At 52.9% G+C, this 13392-nt stretch overlaps 1 long non-coding RNA gene across 1 annotated transcript; it reads left to right on the forward strand.

Moving 5' to 3' along the window:
* Window positions 1-962: 962 nt before the first annotated feature.
* Window positions 963-7162, forward strand: LOC141932225 (uncharacterized). Its single transcript, XR_012625776.1, has 3 exons — window positions 963-1105; window positions 4638-4754; window positions 6779-7162. It is a non-coding gene; the product is annotated as an uncharacterized LOC141932225 (long non-coding RNA).
* Window positions 7163-13392: the final 6230 nt, after the last annotated feature.

Below are 13392 nucleotides of genomic sequence, written 5' to 3' on the forward strand. Positions count from 1 at the left end.
ATTTGCCCCAGCCGTTGGAGGCATGGTCCATCTTTTTTTCCACAGGTACATGTCCCATGAGCTGCCCGAGGTTTGGGTCACACTGCTGGACCTTTATAAAGTGGGTTGTGGGGCTCATTAGTGGGGGATTAGGGACACAACATGGGCTGGATCATCTTTTCCCCCTTGAGAGCTCTCATGCAGGAGCAAAGCCATGTGCAGCGGGTGCCATGCTGGGTGCATCAGTGAGAGGTTTAATACTTGGGGGGGGGGTGTTTGGGGCTTTGCATGTGCCCTGGGTGAGGGTATCTCTGGGGACTCCACTGCCCACCCGAGACAGAGAGGTGGCAGTTTGTGCTCGGTCTGCACCCCGCTGCCGTTGCTGGCATCCTGTGGAGCGCTCGCGAGGAGGTGACCAGGGAGGGACCAGGTGCGGGGAAGCGACAGACACGGGGTCGTGACGCTGCCTCTGCCAAACTGCAGGACCCACAACGCCCCAAAGCGCATCCCCCAAAGGCTTTCCCTGGGGGAGCATCAAGATCCACAGGGCTGGGATTGCCAGGTGCATGGCGAGGATGTGTCCATGAGGATTTGCATGATGTAAGAGCGAAATCAGGTCAAAATAATTTATCTTGGGTCTGTGCTGCTCACAGGGGCACGCTGCTGCCCCGGAACGCTGCTGACTGAACCCCCTGTGCCAGGCCCACAGCCGGAGTGACCGGCCCCACCGTGTTTGTGTGAAACACAAGTGCACCCTTGGCCAGCAGCCACCGAGCAACGGTGTGAGGGTGTTCAGCTTCCTCGAGGCTGCCTGGCTGTGGAGATAAGCGCCGGAGCAGGAAACGTCTTGCTCCACACTGGGCTAGAGCAAGTTTTGGCTCCCCGACACAGGGGGGCTGGGGCTGCAAGCTTAAGGGCAGCAGCCAAGCTCCTCGCCAGTGGGGTGGTGGTGGTGGGGATGTCCCTTTTGGGCTTTCCTGTGAGGTTCCCTCCTGGGGACGGTCCCAGCGTGGGTATGGTGGGACTGGAGGAGGCAGCGGGAGGAGGCTGAGCAGCAGCAGGGCCGGGAAAACCTGCCAACATCACCATCGTACAGCTGCGTAACCATCCGGCTGTGACCCCGCAGGTAAAACATGAACACCACGGCATAAGCACCACACGGTCTGTGCCGTGCTCACCCTCGCAGCACCCCAGCGAGATGAGCCCCCCCTGTTTCACGGGGGAGTGCAGGCATCGCTCTGACCAGCTGCAGAAACAAGGACATCTCTGTGTGCTCAGTCCCTCAGCATCACTGCTAACAGCCAATCGGCCTGGGAAAAGGGCATATGCTGCATGCTTTGCACAGGGTTTGAGCGATTTCCTAACACCTTTCCGGGGTGCAGAAGGCCCCTCTGCCCGGCCAGCTCTGGTGCTGATGTCGGAGCAAGGCATTGCACCCTCTCTTGCAGCCGGCATTGGGAGCTGCATGCATCCAGCACGCCGCTGCTGAGGTTTGTGGTGGGCTGTGTTTTGCCAACAGCATTTAGTAAACAGCCCCACGCATGGTGCACAAGAAAGATCCTAATCTGGCTCAAAACAACCCCACAAACCAACCCAAAGTTATCTCCACAAGCCAAGTCTGCAAATGAAGGAAAAATTCCTACACCCTCTGCAAAACAGTGTCTGCTCTCCTCCTTGATGGAGCTAATTGTTCTGTCTACCAGCAAGCTGCTCCTGGCAGCCTTGGCCGGGACATTGTGTCCCAGGGACCGGCTGTTTCCTCGGGATTTAGCACCATCACGGCCACCGAAACATTTGCTTGCTGCCATCTTGGAGGTGGGATTTGCTTTCAGAGGGGAACAGGCAGGGAGCAGGATGAAATGGTCACTGTGGCTGGAGGCTGCTGGAGGGTTTGCAAAATAACAGTTCTTGATAAGAGACCCTAATATTTCATAGAATCACAAAATAGCAGGTTGGAAGGGACCTCAAGGATCATCTAGCCCAACCTTTCTTCACAAAATCATGGTCTAGACAAGATGGTCCAGCACCCTGTCCAGCTGAATGGAACACTTAAAGTGTCCAATGTTGGGGAATCCACCACTTCTTTGGGGAGATTGTTCCAGTGGCTGATTGTTCTCATTGTGAAAAATTTTCCTTTTGTGTCCAATTGGAATCTCCCCAGGAGTATCATGTACGCAGTGTGGGGCCTAATTTTTCGCTAAAGGGCTCTTGCACACAAGCTTTTCCTGGAGGGAAAAAGAAAAATATTAATTGGAGTGTAAAATTAAATTATTTGGAGTATATAAAACAGGGGGTGCACACAGGGCTGAGCATCAGCCAGCACATCCCTCGACAGCATTTTTTTTTAATGTAGGGAAGGTTCAGGAGAGAGCAATGGTTTGGCTCAGCAGGGCCAGAATTAGCCTGGCTGTGCCTGGGGTCAGGTCTGCGGTGAGCTCGAGGAGAGGGACCTGACTCATGCAGTCACTGTCAGATCATTTAGCGGGTTTATTTCTTTACTGGTGATTAACGGCAGGGTTTCATTTCTAATGGAAGGAAATAGGGAGGAAATGGTTTCTTGCCTTCATTTGTCAGGGATTTGTTTAAACGGGCGCTAGCATTCCCTGGAAATAGGTCACGGTTGTGTATTTTCACGGACAAGAAGCTGATTGGGCTGGGGCTGGATGTCAGATGTTTGGATGGAGGAGTGCTCGCAGGCTTTCCTGTGCAAGGCCATTCCCCTCGCCTTTCCCATCCTCATCCTCTCGGCCCCGTGCCAGGGACGCCCCGCGTCCTGCTGCTGGCGGCCGGGGCAAGATGGTTTGCAGTTCCCAGCCAAAGTAGCCTCTGACTGCTATCAAAGTAGACTCTGACTACTCTCCCCTACTATAGGGGATCAGCGGTTAATTAGGTGGAAAATAATTTTCCTGGTATCTCCCTGCAGCGGGGCTCTGCCACGGGCAGTGTGGGGTGTGCGAGGAGGGTGCATCACCTCCGGGAAATGGGTGCCCCCCAGCGTGATTTTGGAGCTGGTAGTCATCGGGCACAGAGCTGTTCATAGAGAAATCCCATTTTTGAGTGGAGCGATGGTGTTACCAACAACTGCCCCTGCAAAACAGGGACTTGAAAGAGTCTGGTTCAGGCTCCAAAAAGTCCCAGACCTCCCATGGAGCCAGTGCAGGTGCTTTAGATGCTTCCAGATGGAACATCGTGAGCATGGTGAGCCTCGCAGCGGTCAAAATAGCCCTGAAACTCTGGTCCTCGGTGTGCCTGGAGCCTGGGGCTGTGCAATGGCCTCGCTGGCACAGCTTTGCAGGGTGCGGGGTGTATTCACGGCTGGTTTGGGGGGTGTGGGAAATCCAAAGCTGCCTATTGTACTACTGCAACCCCTGGGCAGGCAGGGCAATGCCTGCTGCTAGCTGCTGCGGGACAGCAAGGAGAAAAATGGAGCTCTGCAGCCAGCTGAATTTGGATGACGTGGGGGAAATGGATGGCTTTTTGGGAGCAGAATAGTCAAAATCTTTCGCTGCAGGTGCCTTTGCCTGTGGGCAGCCTGCGGAGGTGGGAACCTGCCGCCGTGCCTGCACAGATGCCCTGGGAAAATTCCAGCAGGGGCTGGCTCCTGTGGCACAAAGGTTGCCAGGCCAAGAGGCAAGGCTGGGGCAAAGCCACTGTCCCGTGTCCTTGCTGCTGCTGGGGCAGCAGCTGCAGACCTGAGATGGGGTCACTGCTGCTGGAGTGTTTGCCTTGTGCCATGTCTCCTGTGTTGACCATTCAGTGGGACACAGTGGGGAGACATGAAGGGGTTCATTGGGGCTTTGCCCCTCGTGGCTGCCCTGATGTGGTCGATCTGGTGCTAGGGGAGAGTTTCAGGGGTAAATAGGGATGTCTGGTGTTTTATAAATACCAATTTTTGGTCATTTTTGTGCTTTGACGATGAGATGTTTCCGTGAATTCAGAGCTCAGGGCTGGGGCTGAGCAAACCCAGAGCGTGGGGTCACGTGGGGTGGCTCTTGCCACCATCCCAAAACCCACAGCAGACACACTCTTTGATGTCCTTGAGACCCACAGGAGCCAAAAGCGTTACTGATAACTGAGATCTGAGCCATTTGAAAAATGCATTTGTGCACTGAAAGGACTCAGCCTTTGGAAAAGTTACTCATCTTCCTCTTCTTCTGAAATAACACCATTCCTCACGGCCGTCCTTCCCCAGCATCACCGCACGCTCTCAGCCTGGCCAGGCAGCCAAAGCCCGAAAATCCTAGCAACAATGACATTGTTTTCTATATTTGCATCACTTAAGGCTGAGCAGAACCGATGACACACCGTGGAGCTGGCAGTGAAGCTGGTATTGATGCCATCTGCAGAGAGCCGCCTCCTCACCATGTTAAAATTAAATTTCCTTAACTGTTTGGTTTGTGCTTCTCTGGGGCTGGCGTGCAGGGTGCTCGTGGTGGCCACAGCGGTGTCCAGCCAGGAGCCCGGTGTGGCCCCAAACTGGGGGATGATCTTTGCATCTTGCACCGAGCATGGATGTGGAGACACCACATCTCATCCCCTTTCTTGGCACACGTTGTGTGCACAGGCTCCTTCCAGACATCACGCCCTTCCCATGAGCAGTTTCCAGCAGCGAATGTTCTTGTGATTTATTTTTTTTAACTCTTTTCTTTTTATCACAGGCTGCCTCTGATGTGGGAGACAAGGGCTCAGCTCCACTCTGTCTTCAGCGAGATGCAGGCTGGTGGCTTACAAACCCTCTTAGGCTTTATGCACCTTTGGATGCTTATGTTTTAAAAGTCAGTCTGGCTCTTTGTATTTTACTTAAAGTGCACTTGGGCACTCGTGATCTTGTGTGATCAGGTTAACTTGGTGGGGAGACAGCTTCTGACCTCGTAGGCAAGAGTCATTTTACAGGCTGGGAAAGCAGCAGTGAAACACCATGGCCTTTGCTTTCGAGTTTTGGGGGGTGTTTAGTCGTGCAGAGCCATGGGCCTTTGGATGCCTGCAGACACCAGCACGGTCTGGCCAGGGCTGAGCAAACATCTCCCTGCTGCATTAAACCTCCCCAGGGAAAATCCACCCACAGTGGAAAAAACTTGGCTGTGGCTGCAGGGTCTCTCCCAGCCCGGCTTCGTGCTGCCGTTGTGTAAAGCTGAGAGCGGTCAAGGTCGGGTTCCTGGCGATCCCTCGGAGATGCGGGAACTTCCAGCACAGCCGAGCTCCGGCGAGGAGCTGCAGGTCAGGGGGGTGAAGGAAGCCAAGTCCTACAGCCCCATCCCACTGGTTGCAGATGCCCTGTGTGGTCCTTCCTTCAGAGACTGGACCTTAAAGCAAAGAATTGTTTGGGGTTTTTTTTAATAAATTCTGGATTCTAAATGCATGAATTCTGGGTTTTACATTTGGAGAGCACTCACTGTATGTCTACAGCTAGAAACTTGGAGTGTAAAAAGAATGTAAAAGCCAAGACTGGTGTGAGAGACTTCCAGGAGAAGAGGCAGGCAGGCACGCAGCACACCGACTCGCACGAAACCGCTCGTCCCCCACACAGGGGGGACAGCGCAGCCCCAAAATGCTGTCGGGGCTGCAGGGTGCCAGTGGGGTCCTGCACCACCGGCCACAGCCCAGGGGGACATGCACAAAGTGGCAAAAGTGGGGAAATGCGGTGGCGGCTGTGGCTGCGGGCAGAGCACGTCCTTCTGCCCTCCCCCTGACGGCCCTGGGGTGAGCAAGGGAGCAGAAATAGCATCGCAAAACTACAGCTGGGAGGTGGGAATGAGACAGCGGAGGGACGAGGCTGGGGTTGACTCTGTTTAATCGCTGGGGTTGGGCTTGGGAGCAGCGACGCCACCGGCAAAAGGTGAACTTTAAAATCTGCTGACTGCTCCTCGCTGCCGGGAAGGGGAGCCGGGCCAGTCAGGGGTTTATTTCCCTACCTGTAGTGGGTAACTTTTGCTTAGTAAATGATGAAGACTTACAGATACTAAAAATAATCAAAGTAAACCAAAACCATCCTGGCCTGACGGCCCCACGAGCAGGCAGCCCTGCATCAAGCGAGCCCCAGAGGAGCCCGTTTTCCTTTGACAGTATTTTTCTAGTTCCTCAGTGCAAGACCAATGCTTTGCACGTTGTTGGCTTTTCCTCTTTGCAGCTTTGCACAGGAGTAAAAGAAATGGCTTTGGGAGATGGGTTATCCCAAGGGGCTCATCTTTTTCCCTCGAGCTGTGGGGTTTATTGTTTAGTGTCCTGCCAAGCACCGAGCCCAGCACAGACCTGGGCTGATGGGGAGTGTTTCCCATGGCCATCACTGGAAGCAGAGGCCATCGCACGGCAGCAGCGCTCTGGCCAGGTGACATTTTAAGCATCATCGATTTTTGGCTTTCCCACCTCACCAGGTCCTGCAGGCAGCTGCCTTTGCCTCGTGTGCCCGTGCCCAGCAGCAGAGCCGCTCAGCATCCTTGGCTCTCTCTCGGTTTGGGGTTCAGCAGGAGCAGCGGAATCCCGGGGTGATGGAGAGCATTTTCTCGGCAGCGGGTGCTTTTGCCGCCTGGGCTGAGCGTGGGAGAGTGCCGCCGGCTCTGTTTTAATTGGCAGTAGTCAATTGGCCCCGCGAGTGCTGGGCTTGATTATCGCTGCCGGCGTTTACGAGAGGGTACGTTTTCCGCTCTCGCGGTGAGGGCAGGAGCCAGGAGAAGCCTCCGCGGCCGTGCCAGGGCTGAGTCACCCTGGTTGGGAGGAAAGGAGTGTGTGTGTGGGGGGGGAATTAAACAGTCAATCATGCTTTCAGCAAGCCTGAAATCATGTGTGATATTTTTATTTTCAGATTCCCGGCTTCGATTTTTGTGGCAAGGTTGTTCCCGACATCCCGACCGCAGTGACGCCACGCCGAGGGCAGCCTCCGCCGCGCCGGTGCCGGGGGTGGTGAGCGAAGCCTGGCTCCATCCATCCACCATCCCAGAGCCCCCGCTCAACCCTGCCCAATGAGCCAGAGGGACATTTCGGCAGCTAATTTGCTTTGCAGCCCCTTGATCACCCAGGGCAAGGAGGCCGCCTTTTCCTCTCAGCTCCCCCCTTTCATGCATACGCAGTCCCAAAGGCTTCGGCACTGCAGAAATCCCCAGGAGCCACCTGCCATGGCAGGGAATTGTGTGCAAATGAGAACTATCTTTTGGGAAAACCCAGGAATGGAGGGAACCTGCTGGGATGGAGCAGCCACACGAGCTCTGCGCTCGGGTAAGCAAGAGAAGAAGAGCAATATAATCTGTGCCTTTATAAACAGTATATATATATAAAAAATAAAAGCAGTCAGAGTTGGCCCATGGTTTGAGAAGGACAAGATGGGGTGTTTCCCCTTGGTGAAGCCACAGCGGCTTTGCATGAGATTTGGGGTCAGCAGTCAGGCTGTAGGAGGGGGAGTTCCAGCCTGAGCTGCTGCCAGCAGAAGTGTCCCCAGTGATGGTGGCCCTGGCTGGGGACCCAGGCTGGACCCGCACAAACACGGCCAAGACATAGTTTGCGTTGCTGGAAGCTGGCAAGTCCATCTGAGCATTCCCAGGGTCATCCCGGCCGGGCGCTGAGGCAACACCAGGGCCATTGCTCGCTGTGTTACTGTACATCTCGGGAACGTGTTTGCTCCCAAAGCCCCGGTCCCTGGAGCCATGCAAAGAGGAGAATTTCAAAGGGTTGGTTTTTGGGGGTTGTTCTCTTTATTTTTGCCTCCTTAGCCCCTGGTTTCTGGGCACAGGCACAGCCTGAACCCACTTGGTCCAAGCCCAGCAAAAAAGTAAGATCAACTAAAGTGACTTGATTTGGAGGGATGCTCAGGAATGATGTCTGAGCCAGGAAACCATCACCAATCCCTTAAGCTGGAAAAACAGGCCAAAAATGGTGGACAAAAGCTTTACATCTGCCACAAAGGCCACCGCCTTCAGCATGAGCAGCCGACAGCATTTCTGGGCTCGGCATCCAAACCAAAACGAACTGAGCAATCGCACATGTTCTTCCTTTGCGGAGCCAAAAGCTGTTCCTCTCATGCTATGTATTTGCTCTCTGATTAATGTAGGATATATTTTTTTTTCAGAGAAGAGAATCGGAGAAATCGACAGCAGCATGTTAAGTATTTGGCAAACAATTTCTTTTACGTTGCGCGTAGGTAGCGCTCGATATATTTGCAAGTTATATATAGCTAAATACATATATATCACACTCCACATAATGTTTTCACTTTTTTGCAGACTACCTGCAAAACACAGACACTATCAGAAGCTGTATATACAGTCATTACACCACCAACTGACAGCCAATTCTCTAAAGCTTTTTGATGCAAAACATTTTTGTGTTTTCCGGGCAAAGACAACAGGATTTTGGTCCTGACTTGCCCATACTGCAGGCAGGGATGTGGTCCACGTGTTTCTGGGTATCAATGTACCTGGAGCTGTAAGTGTGTTGGTAATTCATGGCAAGTTTTCAGACGTTTGAGAAATTTCCTTGGTGTGGGGATCAAACTGGGGTGGTGGTGGCTTGGCTTCTCCTTTAAAGACAAAAAGTAAAGTAAAAATTTTGGGAAAGAGAGATACAACAAATGAAACCTTTAATTTTTATTGGGTTTAGTTCCTCCACTTCTTAAATAGAGCTAAATCTGTGTTGCTTTAAAGGGAACAATTCCCTTTTTTTGTTTAGGAAGTGTTGAAACAAGATCCTGGGACTTTTGGAAAAAATAATGCTGCTGCTTTTTATTTTTCCCCTGTTCCTTCCAGCTTGACTCCCCAGACAAACTGGTCCCTTTTACCTCTGGTTGTATTTTTTTTGCTAAAACAGCATCAGTAAAGTCACTGCCGTATTTTCCCGATTCACAGAGAAATTTGCAGCCTGAAACATCCATCCTCATGCTGTACAGAAATGTGCTGGGTTAGCTTTTTTTTTAATTGTGGGCTTCCCTGCCCCGAAGTGGAGGGTTTGTGGGGGTTTGTCTGGTTTTCCTTTCCAGCTCTCATGAAAGAGAAAGAGGAAGGAAACCCGCCATCACTTGGCCTGATACTTGGTTAAAAATAGCAGGGCTGGCTGGGCCGGGGTTCCCATCCTTGCTAAAGGTCACTTCCCCAAGCCCCATGGCTGAAAATATGCCACCAAATGTCCCATTTTGGCACATTTCTGATAGTTTGGAGGCAGCAAAGAGCCTGGAGGAAGGAGGGATGTTCACCACCCTGCAAAGCTCGGCTCCGGGCTGTGTATGGGGTTTATTTTCCATCCTAGTGAACCACATCCAGGGTCCCCTCCTCGGCCTCAGGGTGTGACAGCCACAGTGGGACCTCCACAGCTGAAGAGCTGAAGCTGCCACGTCCTGGCTCCCTTCCTCCACTGCAAGGACTGTGTCCCTCTGGCCAGTGCATGGGTCCTGCCCCTCTCAATCCTTTTTTTTTTTTTTTCATTTTAAACATTTTTTAAATTTTTATTTTTTTTAAAAAAAATTATTTTTCCCTGCGCAGCTCGTCTGCTGTCTGAGATCAGGGCAGTCCCAGGGCTCAGCAGCATGGCCTTGGTGGCTTGCAGGGGGACAGGAGGCAGGGAGAGCTGGTGCAGGGCAGGAGCCAGCTCCAGTCCTCCCTTCAGCATCACTCATCATGGGCAGCTGATCTCCAATCTCCTAGGAAACTGCGGGAAGGACTTGGTGCAGTCTCGAAACCCCTGTTCTCCCCATTTTCCACCCTCCAGACCTGGGAATCACCCTTAAAAAGAAACTGCACTGTAAAAAACTAGCTCCGGCACATCATCCCACATAGCATGTTGGGTGCTGATGTCCCCTTCACTTCTAAGAAGGCTGTTTGATGCTGGGATGGGCACCCTCCTCCGCAGGCCGGGATGCAGGAGGGCCGAGGGCATCCCTTCGGGCAGTGCTGCAGCTGGTTTGCACCGGAGGGATGCGACCTGCGGGCGTTTTTGGCTTCAAAGCCACCATGATGTGTTTGTCCACTATCGAGGGAGATCTGCGGTCGGAGTGGGCCAGTTCCTGACACTGTGATATTGTGTAATTCCTGCTTGGTAGGAGAGAGAAAGGGCGCGTAGATGGGAAAGAAGCAGAAGCAAAACCCCACTGATGCTGGTTCAGCGCCAAGCGTGCTGGCCAGCCCTTACCTTCCCCTTGGTGAACGTTGCATCTCCATGGAGAGCCGGAATCGTTCATCCTGCCTAGTTAAAACCAGACGTTTTTCCATTTTTGGCTTGTGCTTTTGCTGGAGGGAAATGTGGAGTGAAATTTTGCCCGTAGTGAAAGGGCTGAATTAACCACCTCAAACATCAGCCCAGCCCCAGGTACGTGCCGGGCTCTCAGCTTGCTCAGCGCTGCCTTGGAGCCTCCTGTTGTGTTATTTGCTTTCGCTGTTTCCTAAACTCCCACAAAAACCCCGGGAATGACACGCCACAAAGGCTGGGTTTTTTCCAAGCGGTATTTTGCATCAGGGAAAAACCCATCTGAGCGTCAGAGCGAGTGTCACGGTGTTCCCCCTTCGATGGATATTAATGTATTTTCCTACCTTTGAAAGGGACTGGAATACAGTTTAAAAAAAAAAAAAATGCCCAGTATAGGTCTGGATTCATAAACAGAGGCTCCTAAGTGTGCTGCTGCTGGCTGTGGGGAAAATGCCAGGGAGTTCAGAAACGCCGCAGGATCCTCGCTCAACTCCAGCTGGCAGAGCTTGGGCAATCGCTTGAGAGATGCCCCAGTTGGGGCATTGCACTTAGGAAAGCCCCATTTCCAGCTTAATTACAGACAGAGACATGAAAGGAAAGGCAACCTCAACGTATACGCTTTATAGTTGCCAATGTAAATATGGTCTGACACTGGGAATCCTATTCCTCGTAGCCATTTGCAGTGGGAGCAGAGCTGGAAAATGGGGTGACTGCCCTGTGCATCCATTGCCTCCCAACAGAAAAGCCTTGTCCGTACAGACTGTTCCTCCTCATTTTCCCTAGCTTGCCTCGGAACCCTGTGCTAGCCAACTGTCTCCAGGATCTCTGTCTGCATCCACGGCCCCAGGTGGGCTCTGCGGAGCCGGGACGGCTGCAGCCCCGTGCTGCAAATCCACATCGTCCCTGCACCCCAGCGGGACGCGTGGCAGGGCTGGCGTTTCCCTGCCACCTTCCACGGCTGCGTTTATGCTCCAAAAATCCCAATGGTAAGCACGCTCCTACACCACCTCAAGGTGCACAGGGCAGCAAAGGGCACACAGTCGAGAGTATGTATATATTTCCAGCAAGGGTGGAAATACCAGAGCTCCAGCCCTGAGCGTGGTGTTGGTGAGGATTGATGTTTCAGTGCTCTTTGGATCCAGCCCTCGGGGAGCAGGATTGGCCCACAGCTGCTGGGAGTCCTGGCTGGGGGATTAAAATTAAACCCCTAAGCCTGACTCTGAAAGGTCGGCCGGCATGTAACATTTAGAAAAGCCTCAAAGTGTTATTTCAAGGAGTATTATTACTTTTCCTCCATAGGAAAAGCAAATATCTAAGCTGCTGTGGAAAAAAAAGCCATTCCTGACTATCCCCTGTGCATGGGGATTCGCTGCACGTGAACTGGGGGGATGTGGTGAGAGAAAGCCTGGGAGCGGATGGCAATGGCATTGTCACCTTTAATTAATTAATGTCACTTTGGGTGACAGCCCCAGAACCCGGGGAGGGAGCTGGAGCAGCACACAGGCAGCTTCACCTAAGCGGGGTGGCTTTATGAAGGTGAGAGCTGTTGACAGAAGAGATTCACACCTCCTTGTGTGGCATTAGCCTCTTTCTTTGGGGCAGTTAACCCTGAATTTTTTTGGGGGGCTCACAGCTCCTCTCTTGGGAAAAACCCACGGGGGAGGTGGGGGACATATAAGTGTGCAGCTGCAGGTGTGTGCAGGGGAGGGTAAATGAGATTCCAGAAATGATGTTAAACGCACACGCCAAGGGCTGGCTCCTGCATCCATCACCCACTCGTAATTCCCTTCTGGATCAAGATGAACTTGACCTGAGCGGGGAGTGCAGATGGGGACCCTAAACAGTGTTGCCGCAGAAACAAAGAGGATGAAATAGTCCACTGAAAGCCCTGTACATTTTCTCCCATCCTTCAAGCCATAATTGCCACTGACAGTCCTTAAACCCACGGTTAGCCTGCGCTCAGGCTCAGTTAGCATGCGATATCCAGCTCCGTGTCGCGCGTCGGAGCCGGAGCTGGAGCCGGAGCCCAGGGCTGGTTACCAGCACACAAGCGGCTCTCTCAGCCTTTCCAGCAAACATAATTTTTTCCCCATCTCCGAGGAACAAAGTGGAGACAAAAGATTAATCTTCCATGGATTGTAAAATCCTTGGGGCGAGGAGCGTGGCGTCGGTTCAGCGTTGCTGGCAGCCTTTCTGCTGGCTCCGATGGGCTTTGGCGCAGCTCTGGCCATCCCACTCCCCTCGCCCCCAGCCCAGGAGCACAGCAGTGCAAATCCACAGCTTTCAGGAGAATTAGTCCCAATTTCCTTTTGTAGAAACAAGATCAAAATCAAAACTGGCTGTAGGTTTCCGTGCCTCATACAGTGCTTGGTCAGCACTAGCTGAGCCCTGCTCTCCCTCCTGCACTGCAGCCGCAGCTAAAAAACCTCCTCAGAAGCTTGGGAGGTGTTAAACCCACTCCTTTCTTCTTTTTATGACCCTCTTAAGCTTGTCTACTTCCAAAACTTATTACCCTGAGTGAAGCCAAGATAAACAAGGAGGTTTGCCTTTCATTTCAGGACTGCTGTGCTGCAGAAGGGAATCCCCCAAACTGGGGGGGGCTGCCAGGGATGGAACCCCACTCCCCCCCAGCCCAGCTCACTCCAGTGGCCACAGGCTCTTCTGTTACAATACTGAGGGTGTTTTCATTAGAGACCCTTTTCCCTCACTGGTGATTGTTGGACTGTCTAGTTTACGGCTTCAAGCCACTAATAATTTTAATTATAGGTGGGGTCAAAGGTGCCGCCTATTACGAGGGCTGCCAGATGTTGTCTTTGTAACTCTGTTCTCAACGGCTCCCAACTTTGTCAAACTTTAACTTTGGGAGCTGGGGCATCGTCTTTGTGCTCTCTTCCAGTACAAGGACTGGAATCACCTGATGAACTGGGAGGAGCAGGAACAACAGGAGTGGGTCTTCATGCGGTGCCAAGCAGAGCTGCGGGGTGCCCTGCCTGAGGGCACGGTGAGGGCAGGAGGCAGCATGTCCCCAGGGCAGCCGAGGCAAGGGCTTGGAGGATTGATCATTGGGGGTCACTGAATAAAAGGCTCAAATGCTGCAAGGGTGCTGGTGGAAAACACCATAGGTGCCTGCCTGTGCCTTGCCTGGTCGTAGGGGCTCACGGTTGGGGTGGGTCACTGCTGGGGAGCCACTGCTGGGCTGGAGGGACCTGTGGTCTGAACTGCTGCAGTTGCAGAATGTGATAAAGGGGTCAG

Source organism: Strix aluco, chromosome 19 (assembly GCF_031877795.1).
Source record: "Strix aluco isolate bStrAlu1 chromosome 19, bStrAlu1.hap1, whole genome shotgun sequence".
Lineage (NCBI taxonomy): Eukaryota > Metazoa > Chordata > Aves > Strigiformes > Strigidae > Strix > Strix aluco.